This window comes from Panthera leo, chromosome B1 (genome assembly GCF_018350215.1).
Source record: "Panthera leo isolate Ple1 chromosome B1, P.leo_Ple1_pat1.1, whole genome shotgun sequence".
Taxonomy (NCBI): domain Eukaryota; kingdom Metazoa; phylum Chordata; class Mammalia; order Carnivora; family Felidae; genus Panthera; species Panthera leo.
The window spans coordinates 16,533,093-16,547,616 of record NC_056682.1 but is presented as its reverse complement, the minus strand read 5'-3'; the positions used below and the strand labels follow the sequence as shown (position 1 = coordinate 16,547,616).

Below are 14,524 nucleotides of genomic sequence, written 5' to 3'. Positions count from 1 at the left end.
ACTTAGATAGTTTTCCTTTATTACCTCTGAGCTGTGTCCTTAATCCATTCATAGCCAAGAGAGGGAAACATGAATGAAGCTGTCACTCATGCATACTTCCCAAGGGTTTTGATTCTGTCTCCATTTTCCATCTTTTGCATTTGAAATTGTTGAGCCCGGAAATGTCCTACTCATTAAATAAAATAGTTTTTAATCTACTGTCATGAAAAAAAATTGTTTTTAAATTCAATGGAGTGCCTTTTAATCCTGGTAAATTAGGGCTTAGGAAAAAAGTAGTTAACGTTACAACGCTTTTTCTGATTTTAAAATGTCAGTCCCATTTTTTCTGCCTTCATTCTTTTGCATTTAATTTAAAATTTTTCTTCCTTAACCTGAAAAGTTACGTTATTTTGTTTTACATCTGTCCCTTTGACCTTGTTACATGCCTTTTCACAACTTATGTTATCTCTTTCTCAGAATGCAGGAATATTTCTTGGAGAGGAAAGCTGTAAATTGCTAGAGACTAAGTTAGTATTAAAACAGAATGAATTTTGTTAAATCATCCCCGTTTTGCATTATTGCCTGGGATAATCCCTCTTTATCCCTGTGAAGTCAGCATAAATATTCATGACACCCCCTTTTACTCTTAGTATTGCTCTCTCAAATTAGGTAGGCATGCTTTCCAAAAGTGGTATAAAGCTAATGGTTAAGTAAAATAAATGTGTTTTTATTTGCAAACAAACTCTTGTAGATATACTAGAAGACACTGATATTTCCTAAAACCCATCATGAAAAACGCCACTGTAAAGCAGATTATTTTTTAAATGATGATTTACAAGCCTTTAAATTGTGGTCCCAAACCGCAATTCCTTATCTTTTCATGGAGTCGTGTGCTCTGAAAATGACTTCTAAGTGAAAGTTTAAAATGATCTGCGACACAGAGACAGCAAGATGGCATTACAGACATCCCCCCCTCATCCTCAGGGGACACCATCCCAGACCTCCCGTGGATGCCTGAAACCACAGACAGTCCCCAACCTGATATATACTATAGTTTTTCCTATATGTACACATCTATGATAAAGTTTCATTTCTAAATGAGGCACAGAAAGAAATTAACAACAGGAATAAAATAGAACAGTTATAACAACGTATTGTAACAAAAGTTATGTGAATGTGGTCTCTCTCTCTCTCTCTCTCTCTCAAAATATCTTATTGTCCTGCACTCACCCTTCTGGGGCTGAGGCGAGATGAGAAAATGCCCACCCAACAAGACGAAGTGAGGCGAATGACGCAGGCCTGTGACGTAACATTAGGCGACTATTGACCAGAGGCTACATCACAAGGAGGGACACCTGCTTCCAGAAGGCGGTGGACCCTGTAAATGAATTGAGGGAAAGCAACACACAGATAAGGAGGGGGCGGAGCTACAGTAGTTACAGCTGTTTGAAATTACTTCTGTGCAAATTTTAGGTTACAAGTTCTGGGTGCTGACGAGACAGGAAAGAGCCTAAAGCAAATTTAAATAAGGAGAGGGAAACATTAAGTTTGCTCAACCTGCCGTTATTCTGCACTCCGTCGGCTCAGTGTATTGGTAAAAGTCAAGTATAGACCAACTGTAGCGTCAGAGGCTAGCTAGCAGACCGGTGGCATGCTTTGAGATTTACTGTAAGACCCTGCTCAGAAATATCCTACACTCCAATCTGCTGGCTCCTCCGATGATTTGGAACACTATTCTGGAAAGAAATCGAAGACAGATCGTTCAAATGCATGTGTGAATTGTGTAAGGCAGTACCTCATTATTCAAAATCTTAACAAAACTAAAGGAAATTAAATGCAACATAGGAAATCAGCCACGTCTACAACTAAGTAGGGAAACCTGTTACCACCAAGAAAGTAACCTTTTCGTTATACCTAGGAGAGGTGGCAGCTATTCGGTCACATTTACAGGATTGAAAATTCAGATCCTGAGTAGTGGTGGTGACTCCAGATTTCACTGACTTAAGTCAGCACTGTTTGCAATCAATGCCCGTGATCAGAGTCCAAAGTCTGATCGTGATGTCTGTCTAGTTTCACATGAGAATACAACAAAGGCAAATAATGGTGTTTAGTATGAACATGTGGCACTATTAATTTATGTAATGCTGAAATAGAATGATAGGGGAGCAATTAAGCAAGTGATGATTATAGTTTCTATTGTTCAAGTTATAAAGCACTGACTTGTTCCACTCTTTGATTTTCTTTTGTGCTCTCGTCCACAACGACTAGGTTTCCACAGCCGCCTAAGGGCTAAAGTGGATAAAGCTGCCTAAGTGGTAAAAGTTGGTAAAGTTGACTACCTGTCTGAATTTCCTAAGGGAAAAAAAATATATTGACTTTAGTCATCGGTAATATTCATCCTTTCCCCTAACTACCCTGTGTGGGGCCACAAGATGCCATTGTGCAGGTGGGATCTCTGTAGACTCCACCCCATGACTGAATTTCCTGACTCTGAATCACATTCTCCCCATAATGGTCCTGGTTTTCTGAGCTTACATTCTCATGGTGGGAAAGAGATAATAAACATCTAAGATGAGAGATGGTGAGAAGTGCTCTGAAGAAAAAAAAAAACTTTCGAAGGGTAAAGGAAATACTGAGGCGGGCATTATATATATGGGCGGAGGGGGGTTATGGCAGGTGTCTCTGAGAAAGTGGCATTTGAGCACAGACCTGGAGAACCAAAGGGATTCATAGAGGCAGGGTCCCAAGCAGTGGCAGAGACTGTGGGATCGCTGTGGGCTTGGCATGTCCCAGAAGCGGTGAGATGGTCAGCAAGCCTGGGGCGGGGAAGCATGGAGGGTGGGTGGTAGCAATGAAGCCAGGGGTATCATGAGGGCCCAGGGCATGGAGAACCCTGCAGACCATGGTAAGGATGGGAGATGGGAAGCCATGGAAGGGTTTTGAACAGCTGGATGAGTGCTCGCTCTCAGATTTTGGAGACTTCATTCTCAGTACTTAGGGAACAGAGTGTGAGTGGATGAAGGGAGACCAGTTGTAAGGCTACTGGAATAGTTCAGACTTAAATTCAGGTTGAAGGTGTTAGTGGAGAAGGTGATGAGGAGGATTTGGATTCTGGATACAGTTTGAAGGCAGAGATAGTAGGATTTGCTCGTAAATGCAAGAGAAAAACGAGCTGTATCCTGTCGCTTGGCTATAGGTTGGCCTGGGCAACAGAAATGGTGATGTTTGCAGAGAAGTGAAATGCTGCAGGAAAGGGTAGGAGAGGGGGCAGTGGAGGGGCCAGGGTGACTGAAGGGCCCCCGGTGGACACTGGCCACGTCCAAGTGTGGGTAGGCAGTTCACATTCCAAGTCTGGAATTTGGAGGACAGGTCAGGACTTGAGAGAGAAATTTAGGGATCTTCAGATAGCTCTAATTTAGGTTCTATAGCCCCTCCTTCAAGCATATTCATATCTTACTCTGTGACTGCCTTAAGTACGGTCACCTGAACCCCAAATAAGTTTGGGAACTTTGCTTACATTCTTAGGGTGGAAAAGAAATAATAAACACGTAAGAGGAGAGATGGTAAGAAGTGCTCCAGAGTGTAGATCCAGTTGTGTTCAAAAAAAATAATAATAATGCAAAGAGATGATGGGAGGGGAAAACACGGAGAGGGTGGGAGGAGCCCAAAGACAGGCTTCCCCGGCTCTGCAATTTCTGTAGCGTTTTTTGTCCCTCTGAACTCACTTGGGTGATGCCGTACGGCAAGAGTCCGTGTGAACTGAAACACTGGTGAGACCTATAACGTTCTACAAATTTCTCTAGTCAAACTTGAGAAACTAAACACCTATACTAAAAAGTTGGCTAGAGCAGTTATGCAATTCGATCTTAACTGTAGAAGGTATCAAACCGGTGTTAACATAATCCCAAATATCTAATTAGTAGGATCCTTATTATGTGTTGGACATATTGATTTGCAATTTGCTAATGGAGCGAGGACTCGGTCTGGTGCCTCTCGAAGGCCTAGCAATGTTCACCCAAAGAACTTGGTTTCTCTGTGCCCCACCGGGCAGCACGGTCTGCACACATCTCCACTAGCAGTGTGTCCCCTGGTGTCCCAAACAGACTGGCCAGTGCTCATGTCGGCCAGTAGCAGCCACTGCTAACACACAACTCAAGTTCCTCACCTGGAAAAATGGGGGCTGTGTAAAGCAGCTGTATAACGTGCACAGAACACAAAGAGAAAAACAAAAAACGATTCAGTGCGGGACACTAACAAGCATAATACAAGTAGAGGCATCGTGCCATAATGTGGGAAAGAACTTAAGTGGTAAATGCAGCAGAAAGCATATTCAACCCATCTTGAAAATTTGCGGTAAATAAATGTTTTCACTCTCATGTGGATCCTGAGAAACTTAACAGAAGACCATGGGGGAGGGGAAGGAAAAAAAAAGAGAGGGAGGGAGCCAAACCATAAGAGACTCTTAAAAACGGAGAATAAACTGAGGGTTGATGGGGGGTGGGAGGGAGGGGAGGGTGGGTGATGGGCATTGAGGAGGGCACCTGTTGGGATGAGCACTGGGTGTTGTTTGGAAACCAATCTGACGATAAATTTCATATTAAATAAATAAATAAATAAAATACAGATCTAAACCTATCTATATTTTAGATCTAAAATAAAAAAAAAATACTCAGACACTCCATGAGCAATAGAAAAAATCCTTTTTTTGCCTATTTAACAAAAAATGACGGAAGTAATGAGTTTGAACTCTTAATTGGACCACTCACATGTTGCTGTCTTACAACTCAGGATGAGGAATAATAATGCCTCCAGAAGCCTGAGGGATTGCTCTGTGGCTTCTAGTTTAGGTTTTAGGATCTCTGGGCTAACGAGAGTTTTGTGGAAGCAAAGTTAAAAAAAGTCATCATGGTGACTTTGAGTCCTGGGAACCAGAATCACAGCATGCTAGAGTCGATAAAGAAAGGTCTAGTCCCACTCGTTTTACAGATGAGGAAACTGAAGCCGAAAACTTTAAGTGACTTTGTCTCTCCCCCCTCAAGGTACTTAAAATGTAGCTAGAAAGGCAATGCATCTAAAAAGTTAAATAAAACGGCAATCACATCAGAATGCTGCGTGAGTTTGTATCTCAGCGTATATTTCACACGAATGGCTCATGTGGTAAGGCTCCAGAAATACAGGCAAAGCTGTGGGTGATTGAGCCAGGGTGCCGGGCGATAGAGAGCTTGAGGTAAACTTTGAAAACAAGTTTCAACAAGGTAATCCAAGATGTGAAAGGGAGCATGAATGTTTACACCAGGGAATAAGTAGGTCAATTTTTCTGCCATGCACAGGGCTATCTTCTCTTAAATGCAAGTGTGTGGGTATGCTGCAATTTACTTATATGCTTGTTTTCATTGTAGTTTTAAAGTAACAAAAATGCTTCACAAACCCTTAGAACATTGGAGAAAAAAAGTCGCTAGTAATTATCCTGACCCTAATACTAAAGATTAGTCTTTCTTTGAAACCTCCCATTTAGTTTTAACAAAATGTAAGCTCCCTTGTTGTCAACTTAGTGCCCTTTTTAAAAATAAAAATTAAAAACTGCTGGAGAGCTCTTTGGTTCACAAGAACTGAATTGAAATTTTTGACAAATGGTAGAAGAGGAATTCAAATATCTATGTAATCAGCGTTGACTTTTATGTGTTGATACATATTGGAAAATCTGCCTGGAGAGAAAGAGAAAAGGGGGAGAGATATATACATCTACACGCACACAGAAGCCAATACAGATATAGCTAAAGATGGGAAATCCAGAAATAATGTTCTAATTCAGAGTATGTAAAAGCAATGATAAAGATAATATTAAAATGTCTCGAAAATATTTGTATCTTTGAAAGATGCTCACTTTTCAAAGACGACTGGTTGTGGGGCCTCTTCCCCCTTTGCCTTAATGATTTGAAGGTCGTCAAAACCACATGTTTCTTCCTCCTTTCTTTTTCATTAACACGACCAGGAAAGCACTGGGCAAGGAGAGAGCTGGAAGCGGGAGTCATGGAGGGTGGAAAGAATGGGCAAGATAATTCCAGGAAGAGCTCAAAATAGCTAATTAGTCTTTTGCCAAATGTATATGAAGTAACTTACTTTTTATAAGGTTCGTTCAGCTGAATTAAATGATTTCATTTTTGAATGTTCCTGTGATTATAACAAAAATATGACTCATCCAACTGATGGCTCATTCTTCTTCCTCTTGAGACTAAACCTTCAGAATCAGGATGAACAAGAAATAAATGGAGCCACGAAGGGTGGCCCTGACGATGGCTTCGGTGCTCACAAAATAAACAAATGCCGTCTGTGCTTCCTGTCTTTATGTTTTACCTGTATCTACGACAATAGAGTTTCTGGACTAAATGTTTTGACTACGAGTTGTTAGGTAGTAACAAATAGAAACCTTAGGAATGACATGACCGATGTTTGCCACAACTTCCATACGCTTTTGAGGGTGCTGCTTTACTGACTGATGAGCATTTTTGCTCTTGATCTAAGAGCATCTCTTCCTCTGAAAATTAAGAATCCAAGTCACCTCTGCCTTAAACTCATTATCTGATCATGTGAGAGCCCCCCAGGGCCCCGATTGTGCCCTTAGCACAAAGACATAGAAAAAGCTGGGGCTCCTTCAGAGGGAATGAAGATGGGCCTGGAGCATGGTAGGACTGTGATCTGGAATGATCCGCTCGGGGATGTCTGCAGGAAATGCCTCAGAGAAGTGCCACCACTGGTGTGGAGGCATATCTGCAGCATCGAATATCCTAGGGGCACTTGGCTGGCTCGAGAGTGTGCAGCTTTTCATCTTGGGGTAGTGAGTTCAAGCCCCCGTGTTGGGTGCAGAGATTACTTAAAAAAACAAAAACAAAAACAAAAACAGCACAGTGATCCTCTCCTTGAAACAGTTTCACAAAGAAGCTTATGCCTATGATTAAAAAAAATACGCAACGAAGTTTATACGCACTATGTTTTAGGGTAGTTATAATATGCGCGAGAATTTTCAGTATTGCTCATTACAGGTTATGCTACACATGGATGGATCCAAATTATAGTGGTCCTGGGCTGAAATTTTGGTCAATACCTAAGTTACATATTTATAAACTGCTGTAATCCTTCAGATTCTTAGATCTAAGAAAGACATTCTAGTGCAGTGTTTAAGAACATAAATTCTAAAGCCAAACCGCCTGGATTCCCAAGCTTGACTCTGCTACTTAATTGCTGTGTGATCTTGTGCAAGTTTCTTAACTTCTCTGAGTTTTCATTTTTTTTTAAATCAGTAAAATAACAACAGTATTTTCCTCATCTGGCTGTTGTGAGCCTCAAGTGAATTAATATATATGTAAATACACTTAAAATAGTTCCTGGCACACAGAAAGCACTTAAAAGCTATTATTACCATTTAAGTTCTCTGGCAAGCAATTAATAAGCAAAGCAATAAGAAACATGTACATAAATATTCATAGCAGCACTATTCAGAATAGCAAAATAGCAAAATCTAGCAGCAACCCAAATGTCCTGAACAAGAAAGTCAATATGCAAACTGGTATATTCACACAATAGAATATTATACAGGAGGCAAAATGAGCACACTATAGGAACAGGCAACAATAAAGATGAATTTTAGCAATACAATTATATCCAGCATGATGACATCATTATAAAGATAAAAACAACTAAAATAAAGGATACATATGTTCAAGGAAACTCATAAAAAGGAAAGCAAGAGAATGACCCACATGGAATTCAGAATGACCACTACTTGAGGTATGGGGAAATAAAAGATGAAACAGTGGCCCAGACCATCTGGTTAGATGCAGGTTCCTATCCAAGTCTATCTCTTGCTTTAGACGGCAGGTGTGTAGGTATTCAGGGGGAAGGGAGGAAGAGAGAGAAGAAGAGACACATGGACCTATGATAAGGCTTTGTCATGAACCAAGAATCACAATTTATCCAGTTATGTATCCTTGAGACACGCCCCCCAAAGTAACGACAATCATTGTCCGTTGCTAGAATCAATCCCAGTGATGTTATATTACAAATAATTAAAAGATAACACAGGTGAGGGATTGTTTGTATGTGTTGATCCATTTTGGCTGGGAAAAGGAGTAGCAAGATAGATACAAACACCATATGTACTGAGGATTTTTCTAAAATAAATAATGTTATTAGTCTTCTTCTCTTGGAAAAACAAAATGACAGGTCATGTTACTGTTTAGGGTTCAGACAGTGAAGACACGTTTGTTTAAAATGCATGATATAAACCGGTGATTTGGCATTGGTTGAATCAGTGTGGCAAGCATAGCATATTCATTACTAGTACCGATACTCTGGGATTCCAAATAACTTCTTAAATACATCTCACATTTCAAACAAAGCCATCCTGCCAACCACCAAAACGGGCTCCACCAACGTCAACATTTGCCAGTGATTTTCAGGAATGAGTGTGGATTTGTTAGCCTGATACCTCTAAATCATTCAAAGAGTCGTGAAGTGACATATTCCAGAAGAGACACCATTACATGCAGATAAGAAAAACTTAGAAAGGTCATAGATAATCTAGTAAAAATGAAGGCAGGGACTGTAATGGGCAATTGAGGGCAATCGTCAAGCTTCTTTGCACGGTCTCTCTCCCTGACAAACTGCTTTATAATGGCAATCATTCCTTCACGCCCACAAATGAGGATACCTTCATTGTATGTATATTTACCGAGCAAATTCTACCGCCCAGATATCATTAGGGGTGGAAGGGGTGGCAGAGAAGAAGCTAAGAAAAGCCCCCACGATTAGTGTCTGCTTATAGAATATGCAATACTAAACTTTAAGTACCTGAGTAATGAATATGTCCTGTATTACAGTTATTCATCTCATTGCATGTGTTGCTAAAGAGTTTTTGCTAAGACAAGAATAGTCTTTGTCTCACTAGGTAAGAAATCTGACCAAAAGTGATATGGTTACTTCTTTGAAACTTTAACATTCGCCATCTTTGAAGTAGTCATACACTGAACCAAGAGGATAAAAGTATCTGGAAACAAGTGGCCTGTGAGAATTGGGCAGGGAAAACAGACTGTGTGTGTGTGTGTGTGTGTGTGTGTGTGTGTGTGTTACTTTTTCTCCCACTTTTATCTGCCCCTACATATTTACTACTAGAAGATCATCCATTTCGGGTTCACTGCTGCCATGGGGACATGAAGCCATAATATTAGTCTCTATCACCATTAGTTGGTCATGTGCTCCCATCTCCCCTACTCTGGGTATTAAACTGTCACTGTGCTTAACCTGGATTTGGCCTGTATAAAATCCAAAAAACTAAAAATGCTTACCATCTCACACATAAATCTCTTGGCCAAACGAACCGAGGGGCTTAGACGTATTTTGTCCTTTCTAGAGCTGAATGTCTCTTGTTTTACTTCTCAAAACACAGAGAGTGAAGGGAGAAAGAAATGACACGAGTAAACACTAAGTTCTAGTTATGCAGTGACTGGCTTCCAATTTTTTGATTAATGGATTAACGAATTAAATAAAGAATAGTTAGTGCCATTGCTTGAGACAGGGAATGATGGAAAATGGGATGAGGTTTGGGGAGGGGAGAATATCATGAGCCCAGTATGAAGTGGGGAATAAATATAAAGTATATTTGAACTGTATCTTAAATGTACAATTTGGAAATTGTGATAATTGGATGAGGGTCTAGGCTGTCATTTACCTTTTGTGATATTAAAGCTAGGTTCTTTTTTTAAAGTGTATTTATTTTGAGAGAGAGTACAGGAGGGGCAGAGAGAGAGGGAGAGATAGAGAACCCCAAGCAGACTCCACACTGTCAGTGCAGAGCCTGATGCAGGGCTCGAACTCACAAACCATGAGATCACGACCTGAGCCAAAACCAAAAGTCGGACGCTTAATCAACGGAGCCACCCAGGTGCCCCTAAAAGCTAGGATCTTAAACAAAATGCTAGCATAAATCCTTAGGCTTTTTTGAAACCTTTTTTGAAACACTTACTACATGTGAATTGACATTGTGTGTGCAAATCATTCTTATGCGTTCATTAAAATAGGACCCTAGGGGGCGCCTGGGTGGCGCAGTCGGTTGAGCGTCCGACTTCAGCCAGGTCACGATCTCGCGGTCCGTGAGTTCGAGCCCCGCGTCGGGCTCTGGGCTGATGGCTCAGAGCCTGGAGCCTGCTTCCGATTCTGTGTCTCCCTCTCTCTCTGCCCCTCCCCTGTTCATGCTCTGTCTCTCTCTGTCCCAAAAATAAAAATAAAAAAAAAATAAAAAAATAAAATAAAATAAAATAAAATAAAATAGGACCCTAAAGGACCCAGTCTGGACATTATTTCCTGGACCTAGAGTTAATCTATATTTTTAAAGGAAAATAAATTGTTTCTTCACAACCATTCCACAATTCACCCTTCTCCCTAATTCAGATGGTCTTTCTCAATCACTCCAAATTAATGATACATTCATCACATAGTAGTTTTACAAATAGCCAAGCATATTAAATCATATCAGGTAAACATTCTAATTCCAAAACTTCTGAAAAGGGGAGCAGGCTGACCAAAATTTTTGTGGCTCATAAGACTTTGGCAATTTGTTTGTGGGCCCGATACCTAACTTTTTCAACAGTAAGCAAAGCCTGGAGCAGTAATCATCCACGTGAAAAGTAACTTCAAATGTCACAGTACCTCCCATGCTATGGCAATTTAGCAAGTGATGATGTGACTGATTGAGCCAGAAAGAAAATGTAATGAAATTATTGGTTTGGAACACAACGTGCTTAAGATCTCTCAGCCTTTGTCTCTTCAAAGGTCAATAGACAACTCTTTGAAATACGAGACAGGCAAAAGAATGTTAACATTTGGAATGCGAACCTGCATTGACCACTTCTCTGCTTTGAAGGATTTCTCGCCCACCAACGCTAATAGAAAACAAAATGATCAATGATTCTTGTCACCCCCCCCAATGTCTCTACCAACACCACACCACCCATGATGAGAAAAGACTTTACAAAGGTGATGATAATTTATTGACTGAAGTTTACTTTTAGGCAAATTGTTTTGGTATCGGTTTATAAAATGGATGTGATTTTAGGCAAGATGAAATCCTAAAACTGATCATCTCAGTTGAAGGGTTTTTGAGTTAATAGGGAAGACAATAACGTTAGAGAGAGAGAATCCCATAGATCTTGTTTCTGGAGTTAAGTAACCTGGGCAGCCAAGAGGGAGACAGATTTGGATAATGGCTTTGACTTGGATTAATACGTGTCCATCTCATTCTGATGCTATTAGAAATACAGATCTTTGGGACACCTGGGTGGCTCATTCGGTTGAGCATCTGACTCTGACTTCCACTTAGGTCATGATCTCACAGTTCATAAGTCTGAGTCCCACATCAGGCTCTGCACTGACAGTGCAGAGCCTCCTTGGGATTCTCTCTCTCTCTCTCTCTCTGTCCTCCCTTGCTCATGTACTCTCTCTCTCTCTCTCTTTCTCAAAATAAATAAATAAAAAGAAAAAAGAAATACGGTTCTTTAAACCGTAAATTCCTTCTGAATTTTAATATATAAATGAGTCATTAAAATATTGACCTCTGGGGCGTCGGGGTGGCTTAGTCGGTTGAGCGGCTGACTTCCGCTCAGGTCATGATCTCATGGTCCGTGGGTTCAAGCCCTACATCTGGCTCTATGCTGACAGCTCAGAGCCTGGAGCCCTGCTTCAGATTCTGTGTCTCCTTCTCTCTCTGCCCCTCCCCCACTCATACTCTGTCTCTCTCAAAAAATAAACATAAAAAAAAGTTTTTAAATATATTGACTTCCAGTTAGATTCTGCTTAGTATCATATATAATCTTGTTGATAAGAATATTGGTTTGTATGTGAAAGCTCAATAAATATTTGTCAACCAAATATACGCTTCTTGGATTTAGGAAAATTTCAGACCATAAAAGGACCTTATGTGCTTTCGAATTTTAAAACAAGTCTTTCGTTTTATAAACGAAAAACCTCAGGCCCAAAGGAGTGTGGTGGTTTGCCCAAGCACACATTCACACATAAGACTTAATATTGATACTCACTTTAGAATATAATGGAATGTTAAAAGCAAGTACCTGAAAGTTCCCTAAAATCTGGGTTGTTGAATCCTGATTCTGCCGCTTACCAGCTGTTGATGAGTGTATATGTATATTTCTGAAGTTGCCACTCCTACAAGAAAGTTACTAACTCTGAGCCTATCTATTGTTTTTGTTCCCTCCCCATAGGAGCTACTTTTTTTTTAAATCGACATATAACTGACTTACAACATTGTATAAGTTTAAGGTGTATAATAGATTTATATATTTATATATTGCAATATGATGACCTACATTTTCTTATCTTTAACTCCGACACAGGAACTCAGCCAACATCCGAACAATAATGAGTTCACATTAGAAATTTTCTATGTACTATAGAAAAGTGATCCCTCTCCTCAAATACATTTGATGAATCAGTATCATGGCACAAGGTCACAACTCAGTTTCTAGATTTCCATTACCAAACGCTGCAACAGAAATGAGGCAATGCTTTTGCTCCCCATTAAAAAAGAAGAAATGATACTGAAGTCAGTGAGTATCAGATTTTTGTGTGGGGATGTCCGCACAGACACAGCCTCCACCTGTGGATCTGAAGTAGAACAGTGGAGTCCGTGTGAACAGAAAGCCCAGCCTGGGTCTTTACATTCAAGATTCCATGCCATTGCTTCACCTCGGGGTGAAACCAGCCTGCCCTGAAACAGCTTATGTCCTCATGCCGTTGGGAACTCAAGATGAAATCTTTTCTGCTTTTCAAAGAGCAGTGGAGATCCAGGGCAGATGGAAAAAAGTGGAGCACTTGTTTCCATAGATAAAGGGGCTGGGGGGGTGGGGGCGGACAGAAGACTGATAAAGAGTAGATCGAATACGGTTTAACTACATATGTTGAAATATACCCAACAAACATCTTAAAGAACATTCCAACCATTTTGGGATTTAGCCACCATGTCAAATAAGTAAGGATATTATAAAATGACAAAATCTTAGTTCAAATAAGTTTCAGCGTTCTCCAATGTATAATTTAAGTATAAATTTGTATTTTGTTTTCTTTGCCTATTTTAGGTAGATTGAGTGAAAGTTTTAGCTTTAAATAGTGGCAGGGTATGAAGGACTATATTAGGTATAAAAAAGGAAGAATGCTGGGGACATGGGAGTTGGGTAAGAACTAGAAGTGACGTCATTTGGGTGGGCATTTTGCTGAACAAAAGGGCAATAGATACCAACCCCTGTTTTGCTGTATAATTCAGAAATCGTAAAGCTTTTAGTTTTAGGATGGGCTCATTTACTTTCTTTCCAATGGGAGTTATAAACCAGATTGTTAAAAACCCAGCAATTTGGATATCATGTTTCTTAAATTCAGGTACATCTTAAGGGAATACTAAAACTTCTAGTTGGAACTGTTAGGCATCTGTCTGCCCGTCAATGCAAAGCATAAATGTGGATTATTTGAGAGCATTAACCCTGAAAGCCACTGAGATGATTTCCCTGAGATGAAAGAAACAAAAACAGCAACAACAACGAAAACAATGGATATGCCAATAATTTTTCTTACTGCTGCTAACACTCACCTGGTAGCTCATTATGTTGTTTCTACCAAATCACTCAGTGGCCTCATCTAGCCTCCCTTCAGCAGTCAGTGAGAGCCTCCAAAGTCTGCTTACATGCTCGCATCCATGACAGGCTAGTTCATGGACAAACACAAAAAGAGGGCATTTTTAAATCGGGGTAACGAGGCCCTAACACAGCTGTAAAAGTGGGAACACATCCTTCTTGATTTATACAATAACCACTATTCCCTTATATATCAATTTAATTATATTTTCCAACAACTATGTCGCTCTTAGTTCATAGTCTGGTAAAGCCCCTAGACTTACTTCAGATAAAGTGACGTGGTTTAGCCAAATTGCAGGACCACAGAGATGTCATGAAGAAGTTTGCCAAATTTCTTGCCAAGATCTAGCAAGCCATTCTTGTGCGCCAATGAATAGCAATATGAAAATGATGATGATGAGGAGGATTATACACTTCTTTTATCAAAAGTAAATAATCTTCACAATAAAAGATAACTATCGTTATTACCTATTTTCACTAGATCCAAATGAATAATGTCACAAACTCTCCACTGTTGAAAAAATTCCAGAAATGTCGAATTTTAATAAATGCAAGCTTTCCCGCATTTTCCCCCATTGGCCCATTATTGTCTTCCATGGGTTTTTAAAGAACAAATTGAAGGGGCACCTGGGTGGCTCAGTTGGTTAAGCCTCTGACTTCCGCTCAGGTGGTCATCTCCCTGTCCACGGTGTCGAGCCCTGCATCAGGCTCTGTGCTGACGGCTCGGAGCCTGGAGCCTGCTTCGGATTCTGTGCCTTCCTCTCTCTCTGCCCCTTCCCCGCTCACACTCTGTCTCTCTCTCTCTCAAAAATAAACATTAAAAAAAATAATTGAAGCAAATTTCTGCCACCACC

General features: G+C 40.3%; 1 protein-coding gene and 1 long non-coding RNA gene across 6 annotated transcripts in view; one reads left to right on the top strand and one right to left on the bottom strand.

Moving 5' to 3' along the window:
- SORBS2 (sorbin and SH3 domain containing 2) overlaps positions 1 to 14,524 on the top strand; it is a 220,990-nt gene that overhangs the window by 96,170 nt on the left and 110,296 nt on the right. The gene's annotated exons all lie outside the window — the stretch shown is intronic.
- The window catches only part of LOC122217405, a 77,222-nt gene that overhangs the window by 1,044 nt on the left and 61,654 nt on the right, over positions 1 to 14,524 (bottom strand). For 2 of the 3 annotated variants that reach the window (XR_006201463.1, XR_006201465.1), the window contains exon 3: positions 13,628 to 13,740. This is a non-coding gene — a long non-coding RNA (uncharacterized LOC122217405). Of the gene's footprint in view, positions 1 to 1,209; positions 1,358 to 13,627; positions 13,741 to 14,524 lie in introns of all 3 variants that reach the window. The other variant, XR_006201464.1, reaches the window with a different exon arrangement.